This window comes from Empidonax traillii, unplaced genomic scaffold (genome assembly GCF_003031625.1).
Source record: "Empidonax traillii isolate 1590-97213 ecotype Southwest subspecies unplaced genomic scaffold, ASM303162v1 scaffold812:size654646, whole genome shotgun sequence".
Lineage (NCBI taxonomy): Eukaryota > Metazoa > Chordata > Aves > Passeriformes > Tyrannidae > Empidonax > Empidonax traillii.
Window position 1 is genome coordinate 635,545 of NW_020956005.1, and position 14,986 is coordinate 650,530.

General features: G+C 46.9%; 1 long non-coding RNA gene across 1 annotated transcript; it reads right to left on the reverse strand.

Annotated features, from left to right (window-relative positions):
- Positions 1 to 215: 215 nt before the first annotated feature.
- Positions 216 to 3,589, reverse strand: LOC114066796. Its single transcript, XR_003573244.1, has 3 exons — positions 3,336 to 3,589; positions 1,256 to 1,306; positions 216 to 360 (listed from the first exon to the last, which is right to left on the reverse strand). It is a non-coding gene; the product is annotated as an uncharacterized LOC114066796 (long non-coding RNA).
- Between the last annotated feature and the right edge of the window lie 11,397 nt (positions 3,590 to 14,986).

Below are 14,986 nucleotides of genomic sequence, written 5' to 3' on the forward strand. Positions count from 1 at the left end.
CTTGTGGGAATTTCAGCAGGACAGAGTCAGACTCGAGACAGAGCTCAGAGAGAAAGGATGAGTTTTCTCAAGATAATTCAACATTTCCAGTCCCAGATGAACCCCCCTGACTCCCAGACGCATGAAAATCAGCAAATACTTAAGGTTAAATATATATTTTTTTTTTAATTTTTTTTTTTTTTGCCAAGCAGATATTTTGGACAAAGCCTCTGGTTGGCTGGGGGTGTATGGAGTGGTTCAAAGTGCCATCTGCACTGGAGACAGTAATGGGATGTGATGGGAGCGCAGACACAACACGGCAGAGGCGGCTCTGCCTCACCCCCACCATTGTCTTCCAGCCTCTGGGAGCTCTGCCTGCATCTGGCAGAAAAGTTGATCAACTTGGGGTAGCTAATCAGGCTGCTGCAATTTCCGGCCCTTTCTTTCCCAGATTCCTCAGATCAAAGTTCAAGTCCCAGAATTATTATTCCCCCGAATGCTTAATGAGCTCCAACCGAGGGACACCAAAGGCAGAGCTCAAACATCGACCGTGCACTTCATTGAGTTTGGCCAATGTGGCTAAAAACAACAGGGTGGGGATCCATGGCATGCAAAATCACAATATACAGACTTGTATTTTAATCCAATTAAGATTCCTACACAGGAGCAGGAAAACACAGACACACACACACACCAAAAAAAAAAAAAAAGAAAAAAAAGGGGGGGTTTTGGTGGCTTTGTAAAGCCAGGCCTGCTCTCCTCCTTGCTCTGCCCATATTAAAAATATTTGCCAAGGTAGAACCGGGCCTTGTCGTCAATCATTTCTAAAGAGCTCTCTTTGGGGAGAGCAGCAGAGCCCCCACAAGCACAAAAAGCTTCCTCGAAGACTGAAGTTCAGGATGTTGAAACGCAAAAGTCAGATTTTTTTTTTTTTTTTTTTTTTTTTTTTTTTTTTTTTTTTTTTTTTTTTTTTTTGCCAGGAGGCACGGTTTCTGAAGCCAGATGATTCCACCTCAGATTAAGTTATTTAACATCTTTGCATGCAGAAACATTTCTTTGTTCAGGCAAGCGCTCCCCGAGTTTTTCTACTCTCAAACGTGACCTCAAGGAAAAGCCAGCCAAGATTCTTTCGCCTTATCAGGTCAGAATGTTCGGGGTCCAATTATTTTAATAGTTACAGAAAAAAAGAAGAAAAAAAAAAAAAAACCAAACCCACCCTGACAACGGTTCAGAACACCAGTGAGAGTAGTATTGAGGGACTTAACAAGTCACTCACTCTAACATCTGGCATGTTCTTTCGAGAAGACTAAACACATGGAGAGCCTTGCTGCAAAAGTCAATGGAAAGGAATGATAATTGCTCATTAGAATGCCTCCTCCACAGGTTATTTTTAACTTCCCTTACTCTTTCTAATCACGGTGCACGCATCAGATGCTACTGAAAAGGGTCAGTGCACAGGTTTCTCCTCTCCAAAAACCCACTTGTGACAAAGCCCTTTCACCAAGCTCAGGATTCACAAGCTGCACCCCCTGGCACCTGTTCTGTTTGGGCCCCCCCCCGCCTTGCAGCCTGAAAACAAAATAGTCCCCAAGCCCCACGCCCTCAGTCAGCCATCCAGACTGCAGAGGCACCAAATTTAAAAACAGAGGGCTTTGTTTCAACCTGTGGTGCAGACAAATCGTTTTTCCCCTCTCCCTCAGCACTAAGAAGGGGAGGAATCCCAGGTGCCCCCAGTGCAGAGATGTGAGGGACGGAGAACAAGGGCAGAGTTTTACATCAGCAGCTTGGTGTCAACAAAGCAGGAGTCACTAAGTGTCCAATGAAGCAAAACAGTTATTTATCTACTTTCAGGGGAAGTAAAATTCCGGCTGAATTTCCACAGGGTGTTTCACCTTCTTGTTTCAAGACTGGGGGCTGCAGGTCTTTTGCATTCTTGAAAATCAGTGTTACCAGGGCAGACTTGTGAGAAGAGACAGCCAGCTGGGCAGGAAATATTGGGCTGTATCAGCCTGGCTTGGCAGGGACCCCTCTGCATCCTCTGCCTTTCAGGCAGTGCAGTGCAAAGATAACTCAGCCCAGCCCTGCCTAAACGAGTTCAGATCTCTTTGCTGAGCCCATCACCATAGAATCTGAGCCTTTGTAAGCCACACAAAAACTATTTGCATGGGTCACCCCACTTCCTCTCAACCTAGTTACACGAAACTTTTCTCTTTTTCCCCCCCCCCTTTTTTTTAATGGGGGTTCAGCAGAGCATTTGGGAAAAAGGGGGGTGTTTCTTTGTGGTGTAACATCAAAGGCTGCACACAAGGAATCTTGTTCTGAAGCCTCTCACCAGGAAAAGCCAAACGAATTAAAAGCTCACATCAGACAGTCAGAAGACAGCAAAGGCAACGGACCTGGAGCCACAAGGAAAGCTTAAATCCAACAGTTTATGGCCTGGACTGGGGGAGGCTGTGTCCTTATTTAAGGCTTTTTAAAGCAGCAAAAAGCTGTTTGAAGAGGAACTGAAGGACATGCTCATAACGGGCTGTAATTTGTTTGTTTATCTGTCTGTTTTTAATGAAGGAACCACAGAGCCTACTGGAGAATATTCGAGTTTCACTTCTGTCATTGTCCCAGCCATTCTCTAAGAGCGCTGCCACCACATCAAACAGCTGCCAGAGCTCCCTAGGAATTGGGCCCTAAAACATGTTTCAGAGCACTGAGCCCTGGGGGAAGGCAGTGGCTGGTCGAAAATCTTGGAATCTCCTGGAATGCAAATCTCCTTTCAGCAGCCAGCCCCGGCCCTGACAGTAGCATCCCCTCACGCCTCCTGCTCCAACCTGCCCCCCGGACCACCCTGGGAGGATAAATTGCAAGGCAGAGGGGATTTGAGAGCAGGCATAGAAGGGCTTTTCAGCCCCTTGATAAGTGGAGCGAAGCTGCCAACAAACCCGGCCACCTGCGCCGCGGCCACCGCGATGCTCCGCTCCAGCTGCCCCAAAAACCTCCAGCAGCCCTCTGAGGCTGCAAGGGCAACGCTCGGGCCAAAGGCAGGGCAAGGATTTGGAGGTGAAAGCCTGCAGCTCTCAGGATCCATCCAGATCCAAGCCATCTAGTGTCTGCTCCCAGCTCCCAGGCGTGAGATCCGCGCCGCGCTCCTCCGGCGCTTTTCCTTCCCCGCTTCGTGGCAGATCCTCGCTCCTCCCAGGCGTGTGTTCCTCACCAGCACCGCGTTTTGCCACACACACTGGCTCGCTTCTGCGTCCAGCAAACTACCCAGAAGTGCCCCAGAGGAATTAACTTCCCTCCTGGGTCAAGTTTTCCTCCAAGGCCGCGCTGACTTTTCGCTGGCGCATCCACGGTGCAACACTGACCTCCTGTGGCTGCCGCTCCTCAGCCACGGCCCCACTGCAGCCCTGCTCTTCTCCCCACCCACCTGAGCAATATTTACATTATTCTGGGCAAAACAGGCTGAAAAAGACACCCCTCTGTGCCCTTCACTCTACTCGTGTGACCGACCACGTGTCTATCAGCAGAGAGAGGGAAAACTTGCCTTTGCTCCACTCCTGCCATCAGTCCCAAAGGAAACCAACCTTCAGGACGTCAAACTATTCCCTTCAGTGGGAAAAAGACATGTATTCCTACAAAATAAGGCTCGTGCTATGCAGGGTTCTTGTGGAATCACCTACATACAGTCGGATTCCACCCATCCATTCCACCCCCCGTGGCAATGGGAAGGCGATTTCTGGTTTTTCTCGTGGCTGCCTAAATTCAAACAGAAGTGGCATATTGCCCGTGTTGGAAGGGGGTCCTGGGGAAATGAGGACGTCCAGTCATTCCCACAGATACCACCCTGAGCAACAGAGCGGGGAGTGCAGCTCGTTCAGGTTTTTATGGCTGTCCCAGCTCCCAGGTGCTGAAACAACTTCCACACTGTGCTCTCCCCTCCTGCAAGTTTAAGCTCTTATACCCCAGGCAATATGAAAATCCCTTCTGGGAGACAAAGTGGGTTGTCCAGCAGTTTCCACCTGGGAAATCCTGCAGGAATCAGTACAGCTCAGAGCCCACAGAGGCCAGGAATCCCACAGCAAATTCAAGTGCTTCTAGAAGGCCACCATGGTGAAGACTTTTAAAAATCTAAGTCCTACTCAAAAAATTTGCAAGACAAGTGTCTCAGCTCTCTGAGAGCCCCAAATGAAGAGGAATTTGGGATCACCCTGCAGGAGGAAGATGACAGCAGATCCCTTTGGGAATTTCTCCATTTAGGACTATGCTACAGAACAAGCAGCTCAGGTACCCTCTGGGATGCTCAGCAGAACCCAGCCCTGTGTTGCCTGAGTCCCAGGAAGATACTCATGATGCCAGGAACCCCAGTTTGACTACCCACAGAGCCTATGATCTCCAGATATCAAATATTTTAGGTTTCTCTTTAAAACAGCCTGGCATCAGAAGACTTTTACACTGAACAGCAGCAGCACATCCCTCAAAGACAAACAGCTACCTCCTAAATGGGAAATCAGCAGGGACCAAGGTGTCACAGAGTGAAATTACACCTCTTGGGTTCCCTGGGTGACCCCAAAACCTCCCAAAGTCCTTCAGATACGGCTTGGAAGGTGTGCAGAGGGTACACTCAGACAAGAGCTGTGGCTTGGCACACTGAAAGGACACTTTCTCTGTCGTGCCAGCAGGAAGCAGGAGGGAACCAGGAGCTCCTGCCCTTGCCAGAAGCTGTTAATCAGTTGGGTTTTGCCCCTGTACAAAACAGTGGCTCCTGCTGAGCTGAGAATTATAAACCTACATTTTCACTCCCACCTGCCCCCATCTTGCCCCTCACTTTGAACACTGGGTTGTAAATGATGCATAACCCTTCTGGGCCTTCTGCCTGGGCACAGAAACTTTCCCATATCAAGGGAATTAAAAACTAGGTTAAACAGACTTGTCACTCCAGCAAGTTCCTTAAAGCAGATGCAAAAGACTTTTTTTTTTTTTTTGGTCACTTCTGATTAGAGATTCATGACAAGATTCCCTGCAAAGGCTGGGGGTGTTGGATCACAGATGAGACACAGCAGAGAGGGGCTTGTGGTGGCCCATCCAGACCAGTCACCTCCATGTGTTTAGCAGGCTCCTTATCCAACAGCCACCAGCCCTTCCAGAGATTATCAGGGGAAAGCCTCAAAATTACGTAAGAAGTTAAACTGACAGCACAAACTGAGTACAAGCACATTCCTCACCCTGAATGCCTGATGCTGAACTGAGCATATTGCAGCTCCACCACCTCTCAGGGAGCTGGATGGCAATGCTGATGTTGGGATGTGAAGAATCCCAAAGCACAAGAAGTCCCCACAGGGGCCATCTCCTCTACCAGCTCCATGGAGTCCCCGAATGGTTTGGGTTGGAAGGAAACCAAAAGCTCATCTCATTCCACCCCCTGTCATGGGCAGGGACACCTTCCACCAGCCCAGGTTGCTCCAAGTCCCGTCCAACCTGGCCTTGGACACTTCCAGAGACCCAGGGGCAGCCACAGCTTTTCTGGGCAACCTGTGCCAGGGCCTGCCCACCCTCACAGGGAAGGATTTCTTCCCAATATCCCACCTAAATTTCCCCTCTTTCAGTTTGAAGCCATTCCCCCTTGTCCTGCCACCCCAATCCCTCCCTGTAGTAGTTCCACATCCTTCTTTCTGCTGGGCACCCCAGAACTGTGCACAGTGCCCCAGGTGGGGTCTCACGAGAGCAGAGCAGAGCAGGACAAAATTCACTCACGTTATTTAAAGGCAAGGCAGAAGCAATCAGAACATTCTCTTTTTTTTTAAAGAAAGCACATGGCACACATGTCACTGCTCCACAATCCAGTGCAAGTGTGCAGTGAGGAGACACTGGCAGGAGAAATGCACAGCTAAAGGAGGAGAAAAGCAGAGAGACACGCCGTGACATGTTATCATTAGGGAGTCATAATTTCCTTCCTGTAGTCATACAACAGCTGTCAGTAACATCTTGAACACAGACCACGTATAGAATACCATAGCAAATGCCTTTTCAGGCAAAAGAAAGAGAGGGCATGTTAACTGGGTGAATAGCAGGAAGAATATTTTGACAGCTTGAATGCATTAACCTCCCTGGAGAACGCCCACAACCTCTGCTAGAACTTGGCTTGGTGACACCTTCCCCAGGCTGGCTGGGGAGGGAGGGATCCAGCAGCTCCAGAGCCATCAGCTGCCCAGGGGAGATGCATTCACCCATGGTCACCTCTGGGCTCCATCTCTGCAGCCCCAGCTTGGCACTCGTAGCTTGGGCTCCCCAGGGCCAAAGTGGATGTGGGACACAGTGTGGGTGTCCTGCCTTGTGGAGGGAGGGGATGATGGCCCAGGCTGGGCTTACTCAGGGGATATATCCTCTAGCCTTGCCTTCTGAGGGCATTTTTTACCTTCTAGCTACCACTCTCAACCAGCATGAGGTCCCTCCAAAGGTGGTCCAACTGCCACTTCAAACCAAAAATAATTCAGTCTAAGTAAGAACATTCCTTATGGCTTCTGCCTCAATCAGGAGACTGAGAAATCTCTTTCTGAGAAAGCTCCACACCCCCCTCCTCACCAGGAATCTTCTCTTAGCAATAAGATCAGGCAACACATTTTAAAGATACATTTTCCTCCCAAGGATTAGGTCCCCAAGGGTTGCTGTAATAGGACCACGTCCAGACACCTTGAATGTTTGCCATGAGTAGTTTATCTAAGGCAGCCTGATTATTAAAGCTTCCAGTGCAGCTTTTCCAGGAGCAGTGGTTCTCATTACAGGCAGGCTGCAACAACTCATCAATCTTGGGCAAAAGATAATTAATCAGCACCCAGAGCCATTTTTGCAAATATAAAGCCTGGCTGAGACCAACCAAAATAAGAGGGGGGTGGGGGGGAAGCCCATGACAGAGCTGTTGGCACTTGCCAACTCCTCTTGATTAAACTTATTTTCACCTCCAGGTGCATACACAGGATGAGTTTTGTTAATTAAACCTGCCAGTCACCTCATTATGCATTCAATTAAAAAAGCCTGATGCCTTGATTTTATGCAGCTGGCAGTCTGTGCAGTGACAGGCCATGTTGTTATAGTGCACAAGTTCTAATGGGGAAAGGAGCTCCAAAATGTGCCAAAGTGTGAGATTTGCTAATTGGACATCCTCTTGGTGGTTTATCTTCCCCACTTCTCCCCCCCCCCCCCACTTTTTCTTTTTTTTTTTAAATATATTTTTCAGGCTCCAACGGATGGGTTGTTTATCAGGAAAGTAGAAGAGCAAAGCGTTCATCTCATTTGGAAACCCGGAGAGATGCTCAGAATATTCATGACAGACTCTGGCAAGGTTAAGAGACGAGGAGAGTGGCACCTAGATGCCATGGTGATGAATGCTGTGTGAATAGATTAGACAGAGGCCCTGAAGCTCCTGTAAAAATTGTGTGTTGGGGAGGTTTAATTTAGATGAAAGATAGCCTTTATTCTCCAGGCATCACGCCGGGAGTAGGTCCTGGCTCTGCTACAAACTCCTCGCGTGACCTTGGAGAAATCCCAGGGGACCGTGCTTGAAAGGTGGTTACAGTCACATCTTCCAACCCTCAGCCACCCCTGTGCTCCTCATCCATCCACCAGCACCTGCAGGCTGGGCTGTTGTCTCTAAGAACAGGCACCGTCTCCTGTCGGACACTGCAAAGAAACCCCGTGACAAAGGATCCCCCCTCAGAGGGCAAGGCAGCAGCAAGACCTGCAGCATCTGGGACAAAGGAATTTGGGATTCCACGCAGCAGCTTTGCAGTTACCTCACACTGATATTGCTTCATGCTGGCCACAGATCTGAGCAATGACCTACAGCAGAGGTGACCCATTTGTCGGGCTCTGAGGCAGAGAATTTAGTTTGGGTTTTGGTTTGGTTTTTTTTTTTTTTTTCACTGTTTCTGTTGTTTTCTGCAAGTTTGCAGCTTTCCACAGAGCTGAGACGAGATGTATTCTATCCCAGTGTTAGTGTGTTAATCACTTCTCTCCGTCTCAGGCCACCCTCCAGTCCTTGTGAAAATCTGGGAACATTATTTACTGCATATCCCGGCCATGGGAATGCCTTCAGACACTGGCAAGAGTACTGATTTCCTCTTTTTTATTTTTTTTTTTTTTCAAGATTGTGACTTTTCACATCTTCCCTGCAGTTCTCCAGTGTGTAACTGGATATTTTGTGACTGATGAGGAATAAACCAGACACTCTAAATTAGCCCTCTGTCCCAGGGCTGACTGTAAGTGTGAGGAACTGAACTTTGACCAAGGAGATCCCTTGAGTCTTGTATGTTTGATCAGCCCATGAGACAGAGAGGGTGTTGTTATTATTATTGTAACCTTCTTTGCTATCTGGTTTCATGCCCTCTGCAACTGCTGGGAGCAGCTTCACCAGGACGTTTAAGGACAAAAAAGACCAAACACTTGGTAAATCCCAACAGATAAATCCAGTGACCTGAGTCCCATTGTCCACCAGTGTAAGAGAGTTGGTCCAAATCCACAATTACTATTCCAGACTCCAGTTAAATGGAAATCAAGAGCCTCTTCCCTTGTGGATTTATTTATTTTTCCTACTAGCAGCTGTGTTCCTATCAGCAAAACCAGCAAGGCAATTTGGGGTTGGCAGGAGCTGCTGCAGCTGCTCTGAATTTTTTTTTTTTTTTACACTTTCATTGAGAAATATTTTGTCAGAACTAAAAAAAAAAACAACTGTTGTGGAGGATGTTGGGTCAGATATTTATTTTGGGATCAAACCACAGGATGGATCATGGAGACACTGAGCCCGTCCAGCCAAATAACCTTGGATTGAGGTTCTTATTTGGAAAGGCCACGTTGGATGGGGCTTGGAGCAACCTGGGATGGTGGAAGGTGTCCCTGCCCATGGCAGGGGGTTGGAATGAGATGAGATTTAAGGTCCTTTCCAACCCAAACCATTCTGGGATTCCATGAAAATGCCACATTTAGGCTCAGGTCTGTTTTCTGCCCCAGACTTGGACAGGAGCCTTTCCCATCCCAGGTGAGAACCTGGCCCCCAGGGCCAGCAGCCCAGGAAGATGTTCAAGGAATATCATTTCCCTGTGAAAGTTCTCTAAAAACCACACCTGGGCCCTACATCTGGATAGAAGAAAGTGATAAAACCCTCAGGCTTTTATTTTAAGCAACCTGTCACTCTTGAATTCCATCCCACCGCAGAAGCTGATCGCCTTTTCCAACACATGATTTGCAATTCCACCCACGTGGGAGCAGTTTATTAACACAACCAGAGACCAGCAGCTACAGCCAAGCAGGGTTAAAACAGCACAAAACTTCCTTTCCCTCCTCAAACTTCCAGTCCAGGAAAATAGCCCCTGACTGCAGGGATTTTTCTCACACAGAGTTACACCAGGTTAAAACTAAACTTGCCACCTCAGAGGGAATTCAAAGAGAACATAAAATAAAAATAATAGATATTCCAAAAGAAGCTGGAAAGGACTTTACCCATCTTATCAGTGTAATCCTGCCATCCTCTATTCACATTCATTAGCAAGGATAAAATAGAAAAAGAAAATTACGGGTCTACAAGTAATTGCTTTCTTTCCCAAGTTAGAAAATAAGAATACTTTGCCTTTTTAGAGCCCCTTCCATCCAGAGACCCCCAGGAATTATGAAATCATTAATTATCACTCATAACCATTCCACGTTCAGCATTCCTTCCCAATAACCAGCCTTTGGACAGCTGAAAGTTGAGCTGAAAGCAGGATGTGTGCAAGGTCTGTGTGCAAATTCATCTCACCCTCCAAACCCCCAGCGTGGTTATTTTTGTTCCCTCTTCCTGCAGGCAACGCTGGGAAATGCCCCCCTTAGCACAGGTCATGGGAGCATGTTTTATATCCTCTAAGGTTTATTTTGTTCTTTCCCAGCTCTGAACACCCAGCTCTTTAATCCCACACCCTCACCTAGAAAATATTATCGTTTTCCAAGCTGGTTTTTATTTTTTTTCAATAAGTGTGCCTTAATCACTCACCACTCCTTCCAGTAACTAATGCCTGAGCTGTTTCTATGTGAGAACCACCTCTTCCCTGTGTACTTCCCACAGACAATTGTTGCTCAAACAGCCAGAAGGCAAAACAGAAACCAAGGACTCTGAGCTGCCTTAGATAAATTGAATTAAAATACAGCAAACTCCAGGCTCAATACATGGTGCACCCACTAGATGGGGCAAAAAAGCTATATTCTGATTAAAATGCTCCTTTCAGAGTTTCACCTGGCCCTGATCAGGGAGAAGGTCTTTTAGAAGAGTGTGAGAATTAAAAACAAGCTTCCACTGATCTCCCAGGGGACAGCCAAAGAGAAAGTCAGAGTTGCTGACACACTGGGATGGTCCTTTCTCAAAATATTCCTAGAAACACTCAGAGGCTGAAGTTCAGGTAGGTTTTTTCAGGCTAGAATCTCATTACCAATTGCACTCTGATCCAAATCCCACCACCCCAGAGCAGCTCAGTTCATAGAAATCAAGTATTTACAAGCACATTCATCCCACATCTGTCCTCCAAGCGACCCCTGCAACAACTGGAGTGCACATTAGACCCCAGTACAGACCAAAATGACCTCAGTAATTTGCTGTAAGCACAGACCAAAATGAGCTTTCCAGTCACCACAGCCTCCTCTCCACACCCAGAACCACCAACTGATAAAAACCTTGGGTTTCTTATTTCCATGCTGAGAGCTCTGGTGCCACTCCAGGGATGGGAGATCCGTTGCTAACAAGCCTCAGCCCTTCCTCCACCCCCGCCAGAGCACCTCGCGCTCCTCCAAGAGGCTCGTGATCCCATTCCAGCTAAAGATCCTAATGCAGCCCCATTAGAGGTCTCAAGTCATGCCTGCAAAGCTCATCTTCAATCACACATCACACACTTGGCCAGAGCCTGCACCTTGATTCGTCTTTCCCCCCCCCCCCCCACTCCTTGCCTTTGTAATAAATAATTGCCAGGCTTTCAAGGAGGGGGATAAATGGAAACAAGTCATTTGAGGTCTGCATTAAAATCAAGTGCTCTCATCTCTCTTTACCTGACCTGCTGGAAAACTTCCCTCCAAATCAATAGCTGAGAGCAGCAGGGTGCACACTAGAGAGCACTGAGAAAACCTGCTTTGCCTGAGGAGAACAGGGAGAAATTCCACATTTAAACACTCGTGGAGAACTTCTGCCAGGCAAAAGCAACTGCACCTCAGCACAGGGAGGGATCACACCTCAGCAGAGCAGCTCCCAGTCTTCTGAGGACAGGAGTGGCAAACACTTCAGTGCAATATTCAGAATACAGCCCTTTCAGCAGAGTTAAGTGAGGGGAGCTGATCCCAATTCATGTCTGGCTGCCTTATGGTGTCACATCCAGAGCTGAGGGAGGAAGACAGGCATCTGTCTGTATGTGCTGTAAGGATGTCTGGTCTCGTACAGCCCATCTGCCGCAAAAACCACGTGTTTGGGTGTGTTGGGCGCTTTGGATTTGTCAAAGAAGCGCCCAAATATTGTGCAGAGCGGGATAAAATCTCACAGCAATAAAGCAGAACTTCCACACGTGGCATACTTTGAAATATTTCTGTAAGATTATTGCTGGTCTGAGGCTCCAGCAATAAAGCTTAGGAACAGCAACAGCGGGGAAAAAAGCCACTGTTGGTCACACTGTAAATAAGTAGCTTCAATTTATTCATCCCAGTGAGAAATAACTGTCTGGAGTTTTCATGATTTTTCTACCACAGAAAAATTATCACTCCATCTCTTGCCTAAAAGAAGTCAGGGTATATAATTATACTTTGGATTTAATAGCTCTGGGACAGCCCCTGACTCTGCCATTGTTCCCAGGCTGGTTTAAACTCCATGGATTGCAGGGGGGTAGGACAGGCAGGACCTTCCCCTCTTGGGAGAAATCTCCTTTCCCTGCCGTGTTCATAAAAAAAAAAAAAGTCAAAATGTGACTGCCCCAGGGCAACTCCTCCTCTGTGAGCTCAGCCACAGGGCTGACAAACTGGCCAGGATTATCTCCTGTTGTGCAGCGCACAGAAACAGGGAGAGAAATCAAAAATGGTGCGGGGAATTATTGGATTATTGCAGAAACTCTCAGGGAAGGGGACAAGCCAGGAAGGACAAATTAAAGCTGCTCAGAGGGGGACACTCAGAGTGAGGCTCTTGCAAACAGAGGATGTACAGTATCATCAGCCAACACAAGAGGGAAGTGCAGCACCAAAATCCAGCCTTTTGCAGGGAAAGAGCAGCAGGCCTGGGTCCTGTCTGTGCTCACACCCTGGGACACAACCACAACGGGCACGAAGGAGATGGGATGTTTGCCCCTCCCCTTGTACTGATCCCTGAGCCCTTTGACTTTACTCCAAATACTTCAGAAAATGTTGTCATTTAAACCCAAGCTTAAGTTCAGTTGGACTGCATGAAGCTGCATTTGTAATTATCCAGGGTTTTTCTCATTTAATTCAACTATTCCATCAGCTCCTCTTTGCCACAGTGCCTCTAAAATGACAACCTGACCAGCCCCCGGAGCAGGAATCTGAATCCACCCACTTCAGGACTTTTTCTTCAGCATTTCAGAGGTTGACACAGGAAATCTTCCCGGATTTAATGGGGATATAATGAGCTTTCAATCTATACTTTGAACACAACCACAACAATTCTCCACCTTAACGATGGCTACAGAACAATTCAAAAACTGAGGATGTCTGCAGGATGCCTCGGAATTGCCAGAAAACTTAGGTGAGAACTGTGTTCTAGGAACTCCACGAGTTCTCAGCAGACCTTTTCTCAGAAGAGGAAGGTCCTTCGAGCTTCATCAGCATGAAGTAGCACATTCTGTCTGCACGGGGGGCGATGCTGGGGTGACAGATGATCAGTTTGGTGGCCACCACACCTCCTCTCCCCTCCCTGAGCTGGTCTGTCCCCTCACTGGGAGGCTCAAAGCCTTCCCCCAGGCTCCGTGTGCTTTCAAAACAAGACGTACACTGGCGGTGCAAACGTTCAAACAGCAACGAGAAACAGATGGCAAACGATTTGCAAACAGGAACTCTTTTTTTCTTCCCTTGTTTGCCTCCCTTGTTTTGTTTATCCCTCCAAATCCTAACAAGGAGCCCAAGCAGGATAAGACAACTGCAAGGGCTGAAAACCCAAGTAAATTTATGCTCCAAGTAGGAATGTGACACTGGAGTAAATGATTGCGAAGAGTTACACGTGGAGCCGCAGATGGGGGAATTTAATTTACAGAGAGCAGCCTCTATCTTTTAGCCATTCATCTAATGAAGATTTAAATATGAAATAAATTGCAGGCACTTCCAGCTGAAGCAGGATGTTGGATGATGTTCATTCATATCGAAATCACATCTTTAAGTTCTTTTCAAGCCACAGAAATGTATCTATGACAGACACACATGGGCATGTAAAATAATCCTCTTCTCTAATGAAAAGATGTGCATTATTAAAGTGCTGTTTTCCAGACAAATTTTTTGTTGTAAACCTTAAAAATTGCTCTCTTATGTTTGAAGACTACATTAGGAATACTTTCCTTTCCAAATTCCGGCCTTATTGCTGTTTTATTATTTCTATTTCAATGAACTTTGTGGAATTTGATCAACCATTTCCACTTTTGTTTGGAAGCACTTTCATTCTCCTCTCCCTTCAGAGGCTGTTGTTGTATCCAAAGAGAGGGAAGTTAAAAGGTAAAAAACAACTGAAGAAAAATGAGAAAAGGAACCAAAGCAATTCTTAGCATCACTCCTCTGATTTTAGCTGGTTAATTCCTGTCTTTGAGACTAAACAAAATCATCCATCCCGGTATTATTCCAAACAATTCTACAAAGGAATTAGGAAGATTTCAGGCTACCACAAACACCCCCTTCTTCCCTTCTTTTTTAATATTCTACCCAGCAAAAGCATTTTTCCTTCAGGGGCTCTGACAAGGGCCCAGGAATGCAGCTAAACAAATCACAGCAAAAAATAATAATTACAACCAAAGCAAAAGTCAAAGAGAAAGGGCTTTTGCAGAAAGGGCTGCAGACTTTGCACAACCTCCCGCAGATCAGCATATTTTACTGTGTGGGGGAGTTGGGGAAATCCCAGCAGCTTTCTATTGTGTCACGTTATTCCTTGGCTCGTTCCCCAGCAAATAAATAATCATGGCAATAAACTGGATCCATACAAGTGCAGCAGGAGCAGACATGGGATCCAAGAGATAAGACAGCCAAGGATCAGGATGTTTCTTGCACATGGGCTGGAAGTTGGGGGCCTGTTAATGTCTTTTTTTTTTTCTGCTCAACTGTTCTTCTACTCACACCAGGCTTAGAGAGAGCAGAACCAGCTAAACCAGGCTTTTCCAGCTGCACTGGGTGTCATCCCCTGCCCTGGAATATCTGAAGGATACTTTGCCTTTTGTCTTATTCCTGCTCCTCTCCACAGCTCCGTGCCCAAATAGAAGGATTGTGATGAAATTAAAGTGATTTTTCTTTCTCAATGAGGAAAATACATTTTGAATTTGAAGGAAATCCGAGCTAGAAAAGCGAATTCTCCTCTGCCCACGGCCCAACATCCTGCTACTCTCTAATGAACCCACCCCACACTTCCACATCTGCAGCAGAATTTGGAGCTACAACGCCAAGGCAATAAAAGTTGGAGATGGATAAAAAAATCCCTGGTCCTTCAGGAGTGCTCTGCAGCCCTAATAACTCTCCCAGAGCCCAAACCTCGTGGCAGAGGTTTGAGGTGAAGTGAGAAAGTCCTTTCACAGCCTTCTGGACAAAGTGCAGGATCCTCTTTTACAAACCAGCTGCTCTTTCTATTTTTAAACACTCTGGAGGGACTCAAATATTGCAGTGAGGAGAGGAGAGGAGGCTCATGGAAGTACCTTGGCAGATGGATGCTTAGCAAAGGAAGGGAACTATCCCTGCGGGATAAATGCTCATTCCAACCCCATTATCCAGCCCAAACAGGTAAAATAGCTGGACAGAGGTGTTTTAGGCTTTAAGGAATGTGGTT